The following is a 10,784-nucleotide window of genomic DNA, read 5'->3' as shown; positions in this document are numbered from 1 at the left end:
AGAAAATAGTAGCATATGATAGCTTTGGACAATGAGAGCGAATAGGTTCAAGTTTATTAAAATGAAGGACAAAACCTGGCACTAGCTACAAGTCGTATGATTTGATGAGATCACACTTTGATGGAGATGACAGGCACAAGATAAATGGGAATTGGTTGATTCCAAAAGGTTGACTTGTATTTGCAAAAATACTATAACTGCTTCACCTGAAAGTGCACAACATGGCATCTACAAACATGTAACAATTTTAAAAATGGAAGGGAAAAGAGAAAATGTGCATATTGCACTGTAAATAAAGTTTTGCATGACAGATTATGTTACTTGCTGTCAGGGTGTGCTCTCAGCAGAGGGACCCAGGAGCTGAGACAGAGACAAATTGAAGAGTACAATCAATTTATTGTGGAGACAACTGAAGCAAAACAAAAATAACCAGGAAGCCAGCTCCAAGACGCCTGGTGAAAAACAGGTAGCAGGAGGATCGCTGCACACGGAGAGAAAAAACACACAGCACGTTAGGCATGAGGGGAAAAAACTCTGATCTTTAAACACACTTGATGACTAAATACTTGATGATATAATCACCCGTGGCGAAGGAACAATCCGGCACTGAAGTGGCAGGTGGACCAGGGCTGTTTCCGAAACGGCCTGCTACATACTACTTACTAATGTAGTAGGCAGTAGGTATTTGCCTACTACATCCGATCTGTCATGCAGCATGCTGAGCCAGACTTCGCTGGATTTCCGGTTTCGGAAAGCGGAAGTAAACAACGGCGAAGCCGATAAATGAAATGCTTATTTAGCATCCATTTATGATTTAAAAAGTTAGGAAGTGGTTTATATGTAATTTGATAACTTTCACAGCACCCAAAAACGGATTTCCTCCCGTCAAAAAATGAGGAAAAAGAAAAAGCAGAACGAGTGCAGTGCATTATGGGAAACAGTACGCGAGGCAGACTGGTCCGATGCATACTGAGATATTTTCCCGAATCAGTAGTGTTGTGGAAGTTTTCGCCGTTACTTCCCGTTGCTGGTGAATAATGAAATAGAGACTTCTGCCGGCCGACAAGGTTTTATTTTCTTTGCAAGGAAAAGGTCAGTCAACACCCGAGCGGTTGGAATGGAGAAAGACCTTGAACATGTGGAAAGCTCGAACATTTATACCTGAGGACCGCCCCCTAAGGTGTGTTTCACACCCTTTGTCTGTTGCAGGTATCTACATCAGGGTGGGGTCCCTAAGGTGTTTTTCACACCCTTTCACACCCTTTGTCTGTTGTAGACGTCTGCACCAGGATGGGATTGTGTATTCATCAAGGAGGTTTCAGGGTCTAGACGTCACAATTTAAAACACAATGGGACCTAGTGTCTTGATGAGGGGTCAAGAGATGGGGCGTCTCGGGCAGTTGACCACAAAGGAACGGATTTTACCATTACAATTCTCCCTTTTGATCATTCATTGATCATTTAAGAGAAAAACAAAACAAAACAATTGTCACAACTTAATTATCCGACACATTAATTCCATGGATTTGTAGATGTATCATCATGGCAGTTGTTTACAAGAGAAGAATTAAACAAAACAAAACAAGACAAAACAAAACAAAACAAAACAAAACAAAACAAAACAAAACAAAACAAAACAACATTATTTACACAATGTCTTCATCAGAGTCAGAGTCTGAGCTGGAGTAATGGTGGGGATCTCTGTTTGGAGCAAGGGTTTTGTCAGTAGCGGTCACGATTGAGTGCCAATCGTGTGGGCTTCAGGGGTTTCTGCATAGGTACTTGTCATATGATATAATATGCATGAATTTGGCCTGATCGCCAAATTTCAGGATAAACAGTACAGATGAATGTTGTTCTTTGTCCTTCTGTCAGAGTGACAGTCTTGGCAGGTTTGTAGGTGTACTGTAGGCTTCTATCAGCATCTCCGAACATGATATGGTCAGGATCAGGTGATGCATGGTGTAGTTCTCGGCCTTGTTCGTCCTCGCGTTGACAACTGAGTTCCTCCGTTGACTCAGGGACCTTCCTGCAGTGGCTGGCGTGAATCTACGTAACTCTCTCAACGATCTTCACAGCAGTATGCGTTGTTAGGAGCACCTGGAATGGACATCGCCGGCGTTTGGAGTGCCAGTGTTTCCTTCTTAGGTTCTTTATCACCACTCAGTCATCAGGATGGAAATCATGGAGTGATGTGGAAACTGGTTGTGGAAGGGCTGACTTCACCTGCGTTATGTGTTGCACGAACCATACATGATTGACAAAATTTTTGTGCATGAACTGAAAACCTTAGGTGAACCAGTGTTGAGTTATGGCGTCCGACATTCCCCCTTTTGACACATGTTACAACCCATGTGTCAATTTGCAAAGGCAGGTCAGAGCCACACTGCTTCTTTCTGTGTGGCACCGCAGCGTCTCCACAACGTCTTTTCTTATGATGTTGCTAAGGACTGTAGTGCTGTAAGGAAACTGGGAATAGAGATTGGAGTTGAACAAAGAATCAAGGATAATGGGTTGGAGAGTAGGTCTTTTGCAGCGGTATCAGCTTTTGCGTTTCCTAGAGAGACAGAATCTGAGTTGTTAGTATTAGCAAAGCATTTACAAACAGCAATTGAGTTTGGGAGCAAAATGGCATCTAGAAGAGCTGTGACCCTGTCCTGATGGAGAAGAAGATTTCAGATTTTAAGAATTGTCTGTGTTTCAACAAAAAAGAAAAAGATTTAGAAGTGCTTTTAGGTACCAGCTGGATTTTTCTAGGAGTGTTCACAACAGATGTTAAACTTTTGGAACAGCACTGCAGTGTCTGGGAAAAAAAACAAAACAAAAAACAAACAAACAAACAAAAAAAAAATAAACCTTCTTTTCCTTCTCATTTCTAGTTCCTTTCCCTTCAGTTTTTTTCTTCTAAAATTGATATGTTTCTTAAACTGAGGGATCCCCCTATTGGGAATCCAAACTCAGCTGTCCAGGCATTTAAATATTTTAGACTTTTATCCCCATATTTCCTTCTCATGACATCCACAAGGTAGTGTAACCTCCCACAGCTCCCTAGTTATCCATATCTTTCATATACTCTTCTGTCTGTCAGTGTGTCTCAGTAAACAGCTAACAGTTCTAGATACTTTCATTGCATGTATTACAGGGAAATGGTATCAACATATTCACACATGTTCAACTTTCTATAAGTTCCTCTGCTGCTCCATCACTGTCTGGTGTCTCCTTTGTCCACACTGTCACTTCTGTATAATGTTTATGCAGCCTAGAAAATAGTAGCATATGATAGCTTTGGACAATGAGAGCGAATAGGTTCAAGTTTATTAAAATGAAGGACAAAACCTGGCACTAGCTACAAGTCGTATGATTTGATGAGATCACACTTTGATGGAGATGACAGGCACAAGATAAATGGGAATTGGTTGATTCCAAAAGGTTGACTTGTATTTGCAAAAATACTATAACTGCTTCACCTGAAAGTGCACAACATGGCATCTACAAACATGTAACAATTTTAAAAATGGAAGGGAAAAGAGAAAATGTGCATATTGCACTGTAAATAAAGTTTTGCATGACAGATTATGTTACTTGCTGTCAGGGTGTGCTCTCAGCAGAGGGACCCAGGAGCTGAGACAGAGACAAATTGAAGAGTACAATCAATTTATTGTGGAGACAACTGAAGCAAAACAAAAATAACCAGGAAGCCAGCTCCAAGACGCCTGGTGAAAAACAGGTAGCAGGAGGATCGCTGCACACGGAGAGAAAAAACACACAGCACGTTAGGCATGAGGGGAAAAAAACTCTGATCTTTAAACACACTTGATGACTAAATACTTGATGATATAATCACCCGTGGCGAAGGAACAATCCGGCACTGAAGTGGCAGGTGGACCAGGGCTGTTTCCGAAACGGCCTGCTACATACTACTTACTAATGTAGTAGGCAGTAGGTATTTGCCTACTACATCCGATCTGTCATGCAGCATGCTGAGCCAGACTTCGCTGGATTTCCGGTTTCGGAAAGCGGAAGTAAACAACGGCGAAGCCGATAAATGAAATGCTTATTTAGCATCCATTTATGATTTAAAAAGTTAGGAAGTGGTTTATATGTAATTTGATAACTTTCACAGCACCCAAAAACGGATTTCCTCCCGTCAAAAAATGAGGAAAAAGAAAAAGCAGAACGAGTGCAGTGCATTATGGGAAACAGTACGCGAGGCAGACTGGTCCGATGCATACTGAGATATTTTCCCGAATCAGTAGTGTTGTGGAAGTTTTCGCCGTTACTTCCCGTTGCTGGTGAATAATGAAATAGAGACTTCTGCCGGCCGACAAGGTTTTATTTTCTTTGCAAGGAAAAGGTCAGTCAACACCCGAGCGGTTGGAATGGAGAAAGACCTTGAACATGTGGAAAGCTCGAACATTTATACTGAGGACCGCCCCCTAAGGTGTGTTTCACACCCTTTGTCTGTTGCAGGTATCTACATCAGGGTGGGGTCCCTAAGGTGTTTTTCACACCCTTTCACACCCTTTGTCTGTTGTAGACGTCTGCACCAGGATGGGATTGTGTATTCATCAAGGAGGTTTCAGGGTCTAGACGTCACAATTTAAAACACAATGGGACCTAGTGTCTTGATGAGGGGTCAAGAGATGGGGCGTCTCGGGCAGTTGACCACAAAGGAACGGATTTTACCATTACAATTCTCCCTTTTGATCATTCATTGATCATTTAAGAGAAAAACAAAACAAAACAATTGTCACAACTTAATTATCCGACACATTAATTCCATGGATTTGTAGATGTATCATCATGGCAGTTGTTTACAAGAGAAGAATTAAACAAAACAAAACAAGACAAAACAAAACAAAACAAAACAAAACAAAACAAAACAAAACAAAACAAAACAACATTATTTACACAATGTCTTCATCAGAGTCAGAGTCTGAGCTGGAGTAATGGTGGGGATCTCTGTTTGGAGCAAGGGTTTTGTCAGTAGCGGTCACGATTGAGTGCCAATCGTGTGGGCTTCAGGGGTTTCTGCATAGGTACTTGTCATATGATATAATATGCATGAATTTGGCCTGATCGCCAAATTTCAGGATAAACAGTACAGATGAATGTTGTTCTTTGTCCTTCTGTCAGAGTGACAGTCTTGGCAGGTTTGTAGGTGTACTGTAGGCTTCTATCAGCATCTCCGAACATGATATGGTCAGGATCAGGTGATGCATGGTGTAGTTCTCGGCCTTGTTCGTCCTCGCGTTGACAACTGAGTTCCTCCGTTGACTCAGGGACCTTCCTGCAGTGGCTGGCGTGAATCTACGTAACTCTCTCAACGATCTTCACAGCAGTATGCGTTGTTAGGAGCACCTGGAATGGACATCGCCGGCGTTTGGAGTGCCAGTGTTTCCTTCTTAGGTTCTTTATCACCACTCAGTCATCAGGATGGAAATCATGGAGTGATGTGGAAACTGGTTGTGGAAGGGCTGACTTCACCTGCGTTATGTGTTGCACGAACCATACATGATTGACAAAATTTTTGTGCATGAACTGAAAACCTTAGGTGAACCAGTGTTGAGTTATGGCGTCCGACATTCCCCCTTTTGACACATGTTACAACCCATGTGTCAATTTGCAAAGGCAGGTCAGAGCCACACTGCTTCTTTCTGTGTGGCACCGCAGCGTCTCCACAACGTCTTTTCTTATGATGTTGCTAAGGACTGTAGTGCTGTAAGGAAACTGGGAATAGAGATTGGAGTTGAACAAAGAATCAAGGATAATGGGTTGGAGAGTAGGTCTTTTGCAGCGGTATCAGCTTTTGCGTTTCCTAGAGAGACAGAATCTGAGTTGTTAGTATTAGCAAAGCATTTACAAACAGCAATTGAGTTTGGGAGCAAAATGGCATCTAGAAGAGCTGTGACCCTGTCCTGATGGAGAAGAAGATTTCAGATTTTAAGAATTGTCTGTGTTTCAACAAAAAAGAAAAAGATTTAGAAGTGCTTTTAGGTACCAGCTGGATTTTTCTAGGAGTGTTCACAACAGATGTTAAACTTTTGGAACAGCACTGCAGTGTCTGGGAAAAAAAACAAAACAAAAAACAAACAAACAAACAAAAAAAAAATAAACCTTCTTTTTCCTTCTCATTTCTAGTTCCTTTCCCTTCAGTTTTTTTCTTCTAAAATTGATATGTTTCTTAAACTGAGGGATCCCCCTATTGGGAATCCAAACTCAGCTGTCCAGGCATTTAAATATTTTAGACTTTTATCCCCATATTTCCTTCTCATGACATCCACAATAGGTCCCTCTGGAGGTTTCACCTCGACAGACTTTTTACTGCCCATTCCAAATGTGATGCTCGTGCACAACAGATTACAATACAGACGTCTCTGTATTATCCCGTATATGCTATAAGCAATCAAAAGCACATTCCGTTTAGGCTATAAATGATAAATGCTCATTTCGTTTAGGCTACAAATGATAAAAGCTCATTTCGTTTACAAATGATAAAAGCTCATTTTGTTTAGGCTACAAATGATAAAAGCTCATTTCGTTTTTTTAGGCTACAAATGATAAAAGCTCATTTCGTTAAGCTACAAATGATAAAAGCTCATTTCGTTTAGGCTACAAATGATAAAAGCTCATTTCGTTTACAAATGATAAAAGCTCATTTTGTTTAGGCTACAAATGATAAAAGCTCATTTCGTTTTTTAGGCTACAAATGATAAAAGCTCATTTCGTTAAGCTACAAATGATAAAAGCTCATTTCGTTCAGGCTACAAATGATAAAAGCTCATTTCGTTTACAAATGATAAAAGCTCATTTTGTTTAGGCTACAAATGATAAAAGCTCATTTCGTTTTTTAGGCTACAAATGATAAAAGCTCATTTCGATAAGCTACAAATGATAAAAGCTCATTTCGTTTTTTAGGCTACAAATGATAAAAGCTCATTTCGTTTACAAATGATAAAAGCTCATTTTGTTTAGGCTACAAATGATAAAAGCTCATTTCGTTTTTTAGGCTACAAATGATAAAAGCTCATTTCGTTAAGCTACAAATGATAAAAGCTCATTTCGTTTTTTAGGCTACAAATGATAAAAGCTCATTTCGTTTACAAATGATAAAAGCTCATTTTGTTTAGGCTACAAATGATAAAAGCTCATTTCGTTTTTTTAGGCTACAAATGATAAAAGCTCATTTCGTTAAGCTACAAATGATAAAAGCTCATTTCGTTTAGGCTACAAATGATAAAAGCTCATTTCGTTTACAAATGATAAAAGCTCATTTTGTTTAGGCTACAAATGATAAAAGCTCATTTCGTTTTTTAGGCTACAAATGATAAAAGCTCATTTCGTTAAGCTACAAATGATAAAAGCTCATTTCGTTTTTTAGGCTACAAATGATAAAAGCTCATTTCGTTTACAAATGATAAAAGCTCATTTTGTTTAGGCTACAAATGATAAAAGCTCATTTCGTTTTTTAGGCTACAAATGATAAAAGCTCATTTCGTTAAGCTACAAATGATAAAAGCTCATTTCGTTTAGGCTACAAATGATAAAAGCTCATTTCGTTTACAAATGATAAAAGCTCATTTTGTTTAGGCTACAAATGATAAAAGCTCATTTCGTTTTTTTAGGCTACAAATGATAAAAGCTCATTTCGTTAAGCTACAAATGATAAAAGCTCATTTCGTTTTTTTAGGCTACAAATGATAAAAGCTCATTTCGTTTAGGCTACAAATGATAAAAGCTGGCCAACTGTGGATAATACAAGAAAAAGGAAATATTCTGCCAAATTAAACCGTTTTTCAATCAAGGACAATCATTTGAATATCAATATTTCAGTGCTCACCAGATGAATTTCGCTAAATTGCGTTCGTGGAATCCCAGCGGCAAAGATCTGGGGCGTCCGCGGTCAGTCCTCCCTTCTCAGAAAGAGATTTGAGGTAAGAGGCTGGAAAACTTTTTACTTCCAGGATGGCCTGTCACTGACCGCGCTCCGTCCCAGACGATCGCTCGAGGCATCCCACTTCTGACACCAAATTGTTGTGGAAGTTTTCGCCGTTACTTCCCGTTGCTGGTGAATAATGAAATAGAGACTTCTGCCGGCCGACAAGGTTTTATTTTCTTTGCAAGGAAAAGGTCAGTCAACACCCGAGCGGTTGGAATGGAGAAAGACCTCGAACATGTGGAAAGCTCGAACATTTATACCTGAGGACCGCCCCCTAAGGTGTGTTTCACACCCTTTGTCTGTTGCAGGTATCTACATCAGGGTGGGGTCCCTAAGGTGTTTTTCACACCCTTTCACACCCTTTGTCTGTTGTAGACGTCTGCACCAGGATGGGATTGTGTATTCATCAAGGAGGTTTCAGGGTCTAGACGTCACAATTTAAAACACAATGGGACCTAGTGTCTTGATGAGGGGTCAAGAGATGGGGCGTCTCGGGCAGTTGACCACAAAGGAACGGATTTTACCATTACAGTAGACATCCGGGGAGTTTTGGCATACTGCAGATTTTGCTCTTGTTCACATACTACTTACTACATACTGAATTTTGGACATATCAGTACGTACTGCTAGTATAGTAGGCGATTTCGGAAACAGCCCAGGTATTTGTAGTGCTGCTGATTCAGATTGCTCGCAGGTGTGTCTCCTGAGCCACACCTTCACCAAGCACACAGGAAGGAGGGGGCAAAGGCAGAGAGGAGGGTTAACACAACAGGGGAGAGAAGGCACAGCCACAGCCGTGACAACTTGCACCTCTAAAAAGGTAATTTGCATCAGAAAATATGTATTTATTTTGAAAGATTTCCATGAAAAAGATTGTGACAACACTTGCTCACTCTTAGGGTCAGTAGTATATGATGTAGAGGAAAATTAGGAGAAAAATCATAAACTCAAAGTTTGCACACAAATGCATCTGAAGGCCTTGTTATTGTATGATAGACACGTGAAAAACGACACAAATGTTGTGTTGGTCCTTTTGGTAAATAAAATATGTAAGTTAGCTGATGACAGGTTACAGCTAGGAGCAAAGCTTTCAACATCATCACCTTTTTAACCATTTATATACATCTCTGAACTGCACTTACTTAAAGACTGCAGATGTGCTCCTGTTGTACTTTGTTCTCCTGCAATTTTCAAAAGTTGAAATGCAGCTTCTTTACTTGAAGTTTGGTCTGAGTTGATGCTTCTTGCAGCTTTTGAAGGTGTAATAAGTCAACGGTTTCCATAGATGCTTGTAAATTGTTGATCTTGTCAGGTCAGAGGAGGATTTTTGTTTTCCTATGATAAGAGTAAACCAAAGCCAGACAGTGGTAATAAAGTTGTAACCAGGGATCTTTCCTTTGACATTTTCTCTGGTTGGATTCAAAGTTATGAGGTTTTCTTGAAAAAAGACAATACCTTTTCTTGTTTAATCTTACCTGCAAGATATTTGTTGTGTGTGAAGGGAATGTGTTCCTTAAAGAAATTCAGACATTTTCTCCAACGTCCTCTCTTTCTGGCCAAGATTTATATTTTAAGAGTGTAACCTCCCCTGCTACCTCTGTGTCTGAGAGACCACAAGGTACACACAAAAACACACACACACACACACACACACACACACACACACACACACACACACGCACACGCACACGCACACAGAGCCACTGACAATGTGACATTGACATAGTGCAGTTGAATACCTTATGTGAGGGTGACTGATGGACCACTCGCCCTGATGGCTGTTCCCTAAAGGTATGTGTGTGTGTGTCTGTGTGTGTGCACTGTATTTTAACAGCAGAGGAAATAGAATTATATTCCAGCTCACATGAAACCTCGACAGAACAGAAAGACGGGTCAAACTCCCGGGAACTCTGAGAATAATAAGCAGGGACACCGACACACACATACACACACACGCATTCATACAGCCCTTTGGGAAACCAACCATTCACTGCCCCATCACTTACACTCATGAAGGATACTCACACATGACTTGGTGAGACAGAGCAGAGCTTCCTGACACACATGCACACACATGAACACACACACTAACATAAGAACTGGGCAGGGATTCAGACACACAGATTGAAAGTGATTATAATTCACAGTGAAGTCTGGCTGCTTCGGCTCATCCATCTACTTTGTGTGTGCATGTGTGGTTGAAAACTCATCAAGGTAACGGAAAAAACACAGCGTGAACATTTATTTCACAAAGATAGGGACAGTGAAGAAGAGGGGGAAAAGAAATCATGCCTCCTGGTCAAAAGGAGGGGGATAAAAATGAATGGAGGAAGGAGGGGGGGGGTCTGGAAGTGAATAAAGAGAGTGATTCAAAGCAGGTATGAAGAGGACATGGAAAAAGCAAAGTGTGTGACTTACAAAACAGATCCTGTTCAAGAAAAATGAAATGATTTACACTACAGTTCAAAAGTTTGGGGTCACTTAGAAATGTCCTTATTCTTGAAAGAAAAGCACTGTTTTTTTCAATGAAGATAACATTATATTAATCAGAAATACACTCTATACATTGTTAATGTGGTAAATGACTATTCTAGCTGCAAACATCTGGTTTTTAATGGAATATCTACATAGGTGTATAGAGGCCCATTTCCAGCAACCATCACTCCAGTGTTCTAATGGTACATTGTGTTTGCTAATCGCTTTAGAAAGCTAATGGATGATTAGAAACATCTTGAAAACCCTTGTGCAGTTACGTTAGCACAGCTGAAAACGGTTTTGCTGGTTAGAGAAGCTGTAAAACTGGCCTTTCTTTGAGCTAGTTGAGTATCTGGAGCATCACATTTGT

General features: G+C 40.3%; 1 protein-coding gene and 2 long non-coding RNA genes across 3 annotated transcripts in view; 1 reads left to right on the top strand and 2 right to left on the bottom strand.

The window, feature by feature from the left end:
* The window catches only part of pth2ra (parathyroid hormone 2 receptor a), a 401,963-nt gene that overhangs the window by 47,965 nt on the left and 343,214 nt on the right, over positions 1-10,784 (top strand). The window lies entirely within an intron of this gene.
* On the bottom strand, positions 377-625 carry LOC117820204. Its single transcript, XR_004632721.1, has 2 exons — positions 583-625; positions 377-481 (listed from the first exon to the last, which is right to left on the bottom strand). It is a non-coding gene; the product is annotated as an uncharacterized LOC117820204 (long non-coding RNA).
* Positions 3,638-3,887, bottom strand: LOC117820203. Its single transcript, XR_004632720.1, has 2 exons — positions 3,845-3,887; positions 3,638-3,742 (listed from the first exon to the last, which is right to left on the bottom strand). It is a non-coding gene; the product is annotated as an uncharacterized LOC117820203 (long non-coding RNA).

Source organism: Notolabrus celidotus, chromosome 10 (genome assembly GCF_009762535.1).
Source record: "Notolabrus celidotus isolate fNotCel1 chromosome 10, fNotCel1.pri, whole genome shotgun sequence".
In the NCBI taxonomy this organism is placed as follows: domain Eukaryota; kingdom Metazoa; phylum Chordata; class Actinopteri; order Labriformes; family Labridae; genus Notolabrus; species Notolabrus celidotus.
Note: the sequence above shows the minus strand (reverse complement) of the source record. Positions and strands in the feature narration are given on the sequence as shown.